The sequence below is a fragment of the Callithrix jacchus genome, chromosome 16, assembly GCF_049354715.1.
Source record: "Callithrix jacchus isolate 240 chromosome 16, calJac240_pri, whole genome shotgun sequence".
Classification (NCBI taxonomy): domain Eukaryota; kingdom Metazoa; phylum Chordata; class Mammalia; order Primates; family Cebidae; genus Callithrix; species Callithrix jacchus.
Window position 1 is genome coordinate 32853829 of NC_133517.1, and position 11015 is coordinate 32864843.

An 11015-nucleotide genomic window follows, 5' to 3' on the forward strand; every position below is an offset into this window, starting at 1 on the left:
TGGGATGTGATTGGATCATGGTGTTAATGTCCCCTTTGCTGTTCTCATGATAGTAAATGAGTTCTTATGAGATCTAGTTGTTTTTAAAAGTATGTACACCTTCCCCTTCGCTCTTCCTCCTGCTTCAGCCATGTAAGACATGTCTGCTTCCCCTTTGCCTTCTGCCATTATTGTAAGTTTCCTAGGATTCCCCAGCCATGCTTCCTGTATAGCCTATGAAACCATGAACCAATTAAACCTCTTTTCTTTATAAACTACCCAGTCTCAGGTAGTTCTTTATAGCGATGTGAGAATGGACTAATACAGTGTGTATTTATAGATAATATTATACATATATTCAATAGATTGGTTGTTTTTTGTGTTGTCTAAGTCCTCTATTTCCTTCTGACTGGTTGTTTTATTCAATATTAAAAGTAGAGTATTGAAGTTCCAACTATTATTGTAGATAATACAACTGGGCATTTGAACCTAATAATGCAGTAACTCTGGAAATCAGATTCTCTGGTGTTGAGAAACATTAAGTTTGCCCTGTCCCCATGGCTCCCTTGTGGAGAATACTTTTTATTCTCCACAAGTTTGTAATTAGTGGTAAGCAGGTAACAGCTGCCTACTTGGAATATTTTTGAGTTATGAGTAAATACAGAACACCTGTTTATTAATAAGACTCACCTGTTTAAGAGACTAAATACATGGATGAGAATCTGCTTGGGGCCTTCAGCCTGTAATTATGTCAGCCCCTGAGGCTCTCAGCTTGGTGGGCTGCTGGTCCCATGGATAGATCCACTTCACTGTTCTATGTGGATGTCTGCCTCTCACTACCTTCAGTGCTGCCTGGGTGAGGGTCTCCCAGCTGAACTGGTACTCGGTACTCTGGAAAACTCCTTTTTCCAGGGTTTGCTGTTTCTGTTACTGTTTATTTATTTTTCATCGTGGTAGGTTGTCTCTTTACCAAGGATCATCCTGAATATTAAACTTAAGGTTTTCTCAGGTCTAAGCTTGTACCTTTCCTTGGACATGGGTTGTAATTTTCTCACTTTTCTCATGAAGTTGTTTTTGAATGTCATAGTCTTAAAGTCTGGATCAAAAAAAAAAAAAAAAAAAAAAAAAAAAAAAGAAAAGCAAAGTAAAGGAAGGAGAAAAAAATGGTACTGGCCTTTTAAATTCGTTGAAAGTCACCTCAGCTGGAGGGGGAAGGGCTTGCACAATGAAGAGAGGTGAAATAGCAATGGTCACCTGCCCCTTTGTCTGCACATCTATGATCAGAAGTAGCTATCAGTAATCTGAACACAGATTTCCAGTATTTGGGGAACAAGGCTTTTTTTGTCCATCCTGGCTCCAGCAAGCTGTGTGTAAGCTGCTCCAGGAACATGTGCACAGCTCTCAGCTATGGTTAAGCCAGACACATTTTGCCAGCATAATTGTTGTCTAGGTGGGGAGACAAATTTCTGGTGCTCCCTACTCTGCCATTTTTCAAGAATCCTCCCCTTTCAGTAACTTTTTTTGCTTTCTTTTTCTTCACAGCACTTACTATCTGTCATAGAAGTTTGTTTTTATTTTTATGTGGTTTATCTTCCCAATACAATGTGAGCTTCGTGTTTTTGGAGACTTTGATGTCCTAGTCATTGCTGTATCCCTAGCCTGGAACAGTGCACAGCACATTCTAGTGAGTATTTATTGAATAAATTATATCCACTACTCATATCTTTCAAATGTTAACATTTTGCTATAATTGCTATAGATGTTTTAAGGAAAAGAAAATGATACAGATAGAGTTGAAGTCTGCTCTGTATTTATCTCCAATCCTATTACCCTTTTTTCTTCTTTGAGTCAATTACTGTCAGGGATTTAATGTTTAACAGCTTTATAAGCATTCATTTCACATTTATGTAATATAGTCACTATCTAGAATGATTAGTTTTTATTTTTAAATTTCATGGGAAATGTGTATATATAAATAATACATATCTATGTTTGCAAATTTTCTTTTAAAGACATTTTTATTAGACAAATAATAATTGTATATATTTATAGGGTATAATGTGATATTTTGATACAATAGGGAAAGATCAAATCAGGGTAGTTCACATACCTAGTACCTCAAATGTTTATCATATCTTGAGTTAAGAACATTTAAAATCCTCTCTTGTAGCTATTTTGAAATGTGCATTATTATTAACTATAGTCCTCTTGCCATGCAATAGCATACTAGAACTTATTTCTCCTATCTAACTATAACTTTGTAACCAACTGACCAATGTCTTTCCTTTCCTTGTGTTTCTTCCCACCTCTTTTCACTCAATGTTATATTTTAGGGATCTACCCATGCTGACACATGTAGCTCTAGTTCTTTCATTTTAACATTGGGTTAATAAACCACAATTCATTGATTGATTCTCTTGTTGGTGGACATTTAGATTGTTTCCTATTCTTCTGCTGTTAAATACAATGTAGCACTGAAAATATTAGTGCATATCAGAAGTGAATTGACTGTGCGTCTTCATTTTTATCAAATGTTGCCAAATTGCTCTGTGAAGTAGGTGTATCCCAGAAAGGAATAACTGTCATTGCTCCAAATGCTTCCAACACTTACCACTGACAGACTTTGCACTTTCCAGTCTGATGGGTGTGAAAGGAAACCTTATTTTTGAATTTTCCTGATTACCAATCAGGATAAGTATATTTTCATGTGTTATTTGTCATTTGGATTTTCTTTTCTTTGAATTGTCTGTTCATTTATGTTATCCATTTCCTTGTTGTTTTTTTCTTTTTCTGATATATAAATTAAAAGTGTCTGTGTTAATTTTAATATTTAATGTTAATTTAATATTTTGTATTTGGTTACTAATACAGATATTTTATATTCTTCCAGAAGTCTATTTCTTATGTATAAAAATATTAAATTTTGCTACAGTCATTGGGTATATATTTTTAGAGTATGGGATTTTTTTCTTTATATATTTGTTCATTTATTGAATAAATCTTTTCTTGCCCTGCAGTTACAAAGAGATTATTCTACAGTTTCTTCGAAAACTTTTAAGTTTTGTATTTCATACTTAGTACTTTAATTTACCTGGAATTAATTTTTCCAAGTGACATAAAATGGGAATCTGGATTTTTTTTCTGCTTGAATAATGAATTGCTTGAATAATGAATTGCCCTAATTATATTTATTGAATAAATTTATTCCTTCACCCAGACTGGAATGCAGTGCTACCTCTGTCATATTTCAATTTTTCACAGTTGGACAGATAAGTTCTGCATTTTGTATTTTTTTAATATTGGTTTGTTAGTCTAACTCTGATGAAATACCACACTGCTTTTATTAGCATAACTTTATAATAATAAGCCTTGATATATGAGTGGATGGCCTTATTTGTTTGACTTATAATAATTTGTACTCACTTGTTCTTGGTGTTTTGCTCTTTTACATGGATTTTAATTTCAGCTGTGAAGCTAACAGAATCATTGACATTGTTTTTTGGCTACTTACTCTCTATTTTAGTACATTTTAATGGTAATAGAAATATATTAAGAGTACATTTGAAAAGATGATCTTATCACTCCAAAAAGGCATTGTGGGTTTGTGTATTTTTTTTAGATTCTGTTTTCCATACCGAATTTTGATTTTTACTAGTAAGCCTGGTTGTCTCTTCTTGGCTAGGACAGTTTCTTACTCCTGTCTCTCTCTGTCCTGCACTCTGTCCTGTCCCTGATCCCTTAATTTTCTTCTTTCTGATTCAGTAAATCTTTGAACATCTTTTAACAGCTCAGCCCTACCAAGTGTTCTGAATTATATCAAGAAATCTTTATTTGCAGCTATTTAATTACAGATTTTCTAAAAATGACCCACATCAACCTTTCTCCCAAATCATAGTTATAATGTTTTGTTTGATCCTTTGATCTGACATAAACTTTAGACTTAATATTGTGCCTACATATTTCCCAAATCTTGAGTAAAACAATATCACTGATTCTGACTGTCATTTTATCTTTGATGAGTGTTTTTTTCTGTACAGTGAGGTAAGTTTCTTTTTACCCTGAGATGCTATAATTCTCAGGGTAATTGTCTTACCCTATAATTATTTCTTTGGCTATTAGTAGGCCTGCTAGCTGTACAGACCAATAAAATACTACAAAAAAGCTTAAAACTTCTACTTACCTTCCCAGTGCCGATGAGGTTACCTTGTGTCTTAGGATTTCTTTCTTTTTTTTTTTTTTTGTTACTTCTTAGAAGCCAAGTGTTCCAGGGCTTTCTGTATAGATCAGGATGGTATCTTCTACCTCCATTAAATAAAAAATGTAATTTTTTAGCTGATGATTGGAGCATACTTTATAATGTGGATAAAATCCACAGAAGCCTAGAAATGCAAACAAGTCCTGGCAAGATGTTGCTAGGCAATACCAACTTAATATTTTTGGGGGGTGCTGTGCTGGAAATGAACTCTCCTTCTGGGACTCAGAGCTTCACTTGCCTCTACTGAAAAGGCCAAGTGTTCTGATAATCAGATTGGCTCAGGTTCATTCCCTCTGAGAGGATTTTTGTGTCTCCCTTGGAACAAATCCAGAACGGAATCCAATTTTCTCCTCGCAGCATTGCCACAATGTGCTCCTTCACCACTGACTCAGGTTGGGAATCTCAGGCTGCTGCAACATCAACCACAATTTTAGTAGCATTGCCATGCCCCATGGCCACTAGCAGAGACTGATGTCAACACAGATCTTTTTATTTGGGCCCCAAGCTAGCAAAGTTGATTAACTTACGCCTATGTAAAGACTTGATAGTTCCTGGACTTCAGAAACTTCTCCTATTAGTGAAAAGAATGGTGTTTAAATGTAATGTTGATACCAGGCTGCCTGCTCCTTTTTCCATCCACACTCTGTGAAGCACATGCCATTAGATGATGGTGCCAGATAGCCCTCTTTGTTGCTGCCCTCCGCTCTTCCTAGTTAAGTGTATTCATTCATATATCCTCATTCACTGATGACTTAATCATTTGGGTCATTGTCTATTTCTGCAACACTACTTCATTCCAGACAGGTATTCAGTATCTGTTTATTCAAATTTTTCTCTTTGATATTATGAAATACATTAAACATGCAAAAGTATATAGTGCAATGTCATAGTAACTACTGAAGGAATTAAGAACATGCCACCCCAAAATATGTTGTGCTGGTACATTAACCATTTTGAGTTAAAGCCACATGAAAAGCAGCAGATATAAGGAGATCATTCTGACCTTCCCCACTCAACTTTTCTTTAGGGAAGGGATCTGCTCTGTCACCCAGGCTGGAGTGCAGTAGTGCAATCATAGCTCACTGCAGCCTCAAATTCCAAGCTACCCTCCTGCCTCAGCCTCCCAAGTAGCTGGAATTTTTTTAGTTTTATTTTTGGTAGAGATGGGGTTGTGCTATGTGGATCATGCTGGTCTCAAACTCCTGGCCTCAAGAGATATTCCTGCCTTGGGCTCCCAAACTGTTGAGATTACAGGTGTGAGCCATCGCACCCAGCCCTTCCTTCTGTTTCTTTAAAGGAGCAGATACCATTCCCATGTGAAAGATGTTCTCTCAACATAAGAAGGAAAATATTCTTATCAACAAGGATGGCCTTCTCTACCCAGTTAACTACCCTGCCCAAGCCTCTTTGCATTGTCTCAGTTTCATAATTTACTACTTTTTGTCCAATTCAGTATGTTAAGTGTTCATTCAACTCTAACTAACTGCTTCTTTGGGCCTTTATTCCTCAGGAAGGCTCCTGTGCCATGTAAAAATGATATTAAATACATTTGAGCTTGGCATGGTGGCACATACCTATAGTCACAGCTGCTGGGTGGCCTGGGGGTGGGGGATGGCACACTAAGTTGGGAGGCTGAGGCTGCAATAAGCTATGATCGTGCCATTGCACTCCAGCCCGGGCAACAGAGCAAGACCTTGTCTCAAAACTAAATTAAATTTAAATTAAATTAAAAATTTGAATGCTTTCTCTTGTTGATCTGTCTTATGTTAATTTAATTCTCAGGCCCAGCAGGAAAACCCTGCAAGTAGTGGTTAAATTTTGCCTCCTCTCTACTACCTGTGTACATACAACTTTACAAAATCACAATATCTTGTGTTTGTTTAATATCTTCTTCCATTAAGAAATAAAAACTAACAAATATGGTAAACCCCACTCTGATTTCATTTCTCTACCCAGAAATTATTCGTGTTCCTGGTTTGGTACTTAGCATCCCCATGCATGTTTTTATCCTATTACTTTACATGTTTTTGTCCATTAAGTTTTTATAATATTGTTTTGCAGGCTGTAAAGCTTTATATAAGTGTTACAATTCTCTATTCTTTCAACGTATTCCTACACTACACATATATTTTTAAAGTTATCCATGCTGACACTTGTATCTCTAATTTTTCATTCAATTGTATAAATATTATTTAATAGTATGAACATTTATTGAACATTATTCAAATGTATAAACCACAAATTATTCATTTTTTTCTTCTGTTGATGGATTTTCTACATGTTTATGTTATTTTCCATTTTTTGGCTCTCACAAACAATGCTCCCAAATTTATTCTTGTGCAGGTCTCTGTACACATGGGCAAAACTTTCTCTAGAAGTGGAATTGCCTGGCCATAAGGTATGTGCATATTTATGGGAAAATTACTCTCCAAAGTGGTTTTTGCCAATCTATATAAGTGTGAAATGGTATCTTAATTTTTTTTATTCTCTTAACTATAAGCACAACTGAATATATTGCCATTTTAAATTTACCGTTCAGACTTTTTTCTCTGAGAATTATCCACTTTAAACATTGGACTTTTCCTCATCTTATGTTTTTTGTATATTTTAAAATATTTTCTGAATACTAATCTTTTATTAGTTTTATGGCAAGTATCTTCTTTCAGGTGACTAGTATTTTCATTTTGTTAACAGTGTCTTTTGGTACAGAATTTTAAAATGTGGCCTTTCCTTATGGTTTTCATTTATGTTTTGGTCAAAACTTTCTTCCTTACCCTAAAGTCATAAATGTATTTTTCTATCTTTTAGTCTAAAAGACTTAATGTTTTGGTTTTCTCTTTTGATTGTTTAATCTGAAATTTATTTCTATTTATGCTGTTTAATAGAATTCTAATTTTACTTTTTTCCTTATAAATAACCACTTATTCCAATATAATTTACTGACTAGTTGAGTCTTTCCCCATGATATTTGGTGCAATGTCTGACAACTATCAAGTTTTGTATATTATGCTTCAGTTTCTGGGCACCTGTTATCTCTCATTGACATATTTGGCTATCCCTGTACCAGTATTATGCTATATTAAATCACTGTAGCTTAACATCCACACATGTTCTTCTTCGACAGCCATTGGCTATTTTTTGCCTTTTTTTCCCATATGAATTTGAGAATCAGCTTGTCAAGCTGCAAAAGTAGTTTGAGTGGATTTACACTGACTTTACAGATTTATTTTGAGAGACTTGATCTCTTAGCAATATTGAGTCTTCTCATCTGTGAACAGCAATGTATCTCCATTTATCCAGGGCTTCCATAGTGTCCTTCAGCAATGTTTCATGGCTTTTTTTTCACAAAAAATTTGCATACAAATTATAGATTTAGTCCTGAGTACTATATACTATGTTATTTGTGAAAAACATAATATTAAACTTTACTGTTGCTACTTGTTTCAGGTGTATGAAAAAATAATTTATTTTTGCCTGTTGATCTTGTATTCCAATAACTTGTTGAACTCTAAGAATTTGTAAATTTTCCTGGATTTTCTGTGTTGGCAATCATATTATCTATTAATGATGATAATTCTATTATTTAATTGAAACTCTTACGTAATTTTTTTTCTTGTTTTTCCGCACTGCTCAGTGGTAATGAACATCCTTTATTTTTCCTACTTTAAAGGTAATGTGTAGAACATTTACCATTAAATAAAATGTTTGCTTTAGGAATTTGGCTGGTTTCCATTCTTAGATTAAGGATATTCTTTCTATTATTATTTTACTACAGCTAAAAAATTTGTGAGTGGGTTTTGAGTTATATAAAATGTATTTTCTCCAGCTGTCAAAACACATAACTTTATTTGCTTTGTTAATGTAGTAAGTTACATAAATTTTTCTAATATGCTGTATTTCTATTTCTCAGATAATTGCAGTTTAGACAAGAAGAATTTTTTATATACTCAGATTTTAAGAAACATTTTATTTAGTCATGACTTTTACATTTATGTTCACAAGTGTTATTGGTGTATAATCTTCCTTTTTCATACTCTCATTTAGTTTTGGTATAACAGTTAACATTAGTTTCAGTAAATGAAATATTAGCTTCATTAAATGGACAGGATTTGTTTTTTTCTTTTTTTAATACTCTGGAACATAAGATTGAGATTCTATTCTTTTATTTTTTGCTAAAACTTTTCTGTGAAACACTTTTGATCTGGTGTTTGTGGTGCCTGTGTGCATGCTGTGCACATCTGTGTGTGTATACAAGGAGGTGGATTTTTAAACACCAACACTTTCATGGTTATTGGTTTATTTATTTATTTTAAAAAATTTCTCCTTGTAAGTCAGGTTTTTCTAAAATTGTCATTGTAAGATATATTGGCATAAAGTTTTTATTTCTTAAGATTTCAATATATGTATTTCCTCTGTAGTTATGTCCCCTTTTTTATTCCTAGCACATTTATTTTTACTTTTCTTCTTTTTTCTTGATAAATTTTGCCAGAATGTATTTGGTTTTGTTGGTTGTGCTAGTTTTGTATTTTTTTCTCATTCATTAATTTTTGTTCTTTTTTTTTTTTTTTTTTTTGAGACAAGGTATCTGTCATGCAGACTGGAATGCAGTGGTGCGATCATGGCTCCCTATAAGCTTGAACTCTTGGGCTCAAGTGATACTGCCACCTTGGTCTCCTGAGTAGCTGGGACTACGAGTGTGTACCACCACTCCTGGGTAATTAAAAACATTTCTTTGTAGCAATGAAGTACGGTTACATTGCCCAGGCTTGTCTTGAACTCCTTGCCTCAAATGATTCTCCTGTTTCAGCCTCCCAAAGCGCTGGGATTACAGGCCAGTGTGTCTGGGCCTCTTACTTTTATTTTCTCATGCTTTACACTTCTTTGGGCTTGCTTTGTTGTTCTCTTCTGAAGCCTTTCAGTTGGACACCTTCTCCATTCATTTTTGGAATTATTATTTTTACGGTAAACATTTAAAGGGCATCCCAAAGGGAGAAATGACCCCAAATGTCAGGTTCACCTCTCTGGGATTTCCTTTCTCCTGAAACTTGGCTGTATCATTCTTCAGTGCCTTTTTAGGCTCTCCAAAACGTTCAAGTAGATTTTTTAAAATTGAGATATATGATCGAAGTCATTATTGCATATATTGCTGAGGCAATTACTGAAGCGTCATCCACATACAGTGTATATATATGAATTGTACAATTTGATAAGTTTTGATGGGTATTTAACCATGAAATCATTACCACAATCAAAATAATGTACATATCCGTCACCCCCAAAAGTGTCCTCATGGCCATTGGTCATCTCTTCTTTCCTAGCCTCTTCCCTATCACAAGTCTTCATTCCCAGGCAACCACTGATTTACCTTCTGTTATGATAAACTAGTTTGCATTTTCTAGCATTTTATTTATTTATTTATTTATTTTTTTAAATTTTTTATTGGATTTTAGGTTTTGGGGTACATGAGCAGAGCATGCAAGACAGTTGCATACGTACACACATGGCAGTGTGCTTTGCTTTCCTTTTCCCCTTCACCCACATTTGGTATTTCTCCCCAGGCTATCCCTCCCCACCTACCCCTCCCACTGGCCCTCCCCTTTTCCCCCCAATAGACCCCAGTGTTTAGTACTCCCCTTTCTGTGTCCATGTGTTCTCATTTTTCATCACCCGCCTATGAGTGACAACATGCGGTGTTTCATTTTCTGTTCTTGTGTCAGTTTGCTGAGGATGATGTTCTCCAGATTCATCCATGTCCCTACAAACGACACAAACTCATCATTTCTGATTGCTGCATAATATTCCATGGTGTATATGTGCCACATTTTTCCAATCCAGTCTATTATCAATGGGCATTTGGGTTGATTCCAGGTCTTTGCTATTGTAAACAGTGCTGCAATGAACATTCGTGTACATGTGTCCTTATAGTAGAACGATTTATAGTCTTTTGGATATATACCCAGTAATGGGATTGCTGGGTCAAATGGAATTTCTATTTCTAAGGCCTTGAGGAATCGCCACACTGTCTTCCACAATGGTTGAACTAATTTACACTCCCACCAACAGTGTAAAAGTGTTCCTTTTTCTCCACATCCTCTCCAGCATCTGTTGTCTCCAGATTTTTTAATGATCGCCATTCTAACTGGCGTGAGATGGTATCTCAATGTGGTTTTGATTTGCATCTCTCTGATGACCAGTGATGATGAGCATTTTTTCATGACTGTTGGCCTCATATATGTCTTCTTTTGTAAAGTGTCTGTTCATATCCTTTGCCCACTTTTGAATGGGCTTGTTTGTTTTTTTCCTGTAAATCTGTTTGAGTTCTTTGTAAATTCTGGATATCAGCCCTTTGTCAGATGGGTAGACTGAAAAAATTTTTTCCCATTCTGTTGGTTGCCGATCCACTCTAGTGACTGTTTCTTTTGCCGTGCAGAAGCTGTGGAGTTTCATTAGGTCCCATTTGTCTATTTTGGCTTTTGTTGCCAATGCTTTTGGTGTTTTGTTCATGAAGTCCTTGCCTACTCCTATGTCCTGGATAGTTTTGCCTAGATTTCCTTCTAGGGTTTTTATGGTGCCAGGTCTTATGTTTAAGTCTTTAATCCATCTGGAGTTAATTTTAGTGTGAGGTGTCAGGAAGGGGTCCAGTTTCTGCTTTCTGCACATGGCTAGCCAGTTTTCCCAACACCATTTGTTAAACAGGGAATCCTTTCCCCATTGCTTGTTTTTGTCAGGTTTATCAAAGATTGTATAGTTGTAGATATGTTGTGTTGCCTCCGGTGCCTCT

At 35.2% G+C, this 11015-nt stretch overlaps 1 long non-coding RNA gene across 1 annotated transcript; it reads left to right on the forward strand.

Moving 5' to 3' along the window:
• Window positions 1-1521: 1521 nt before the first annotated feature.
• LOC118148555 (uncharacterized) lies at window positions 1522-7904 on the forward strand. Its single transcript, XR_013527900.1, has 3 exons — window positions 1522-1663; window positions 6578-6632; window positions 7869-7904. It is a non-coding gene; the product is annotated as an uncharacterized LOC118148555 (long non-coding RNA).
• The last annotated feature ends 3111 nt before the right edge of the window (window positions 7905-11015 follow it).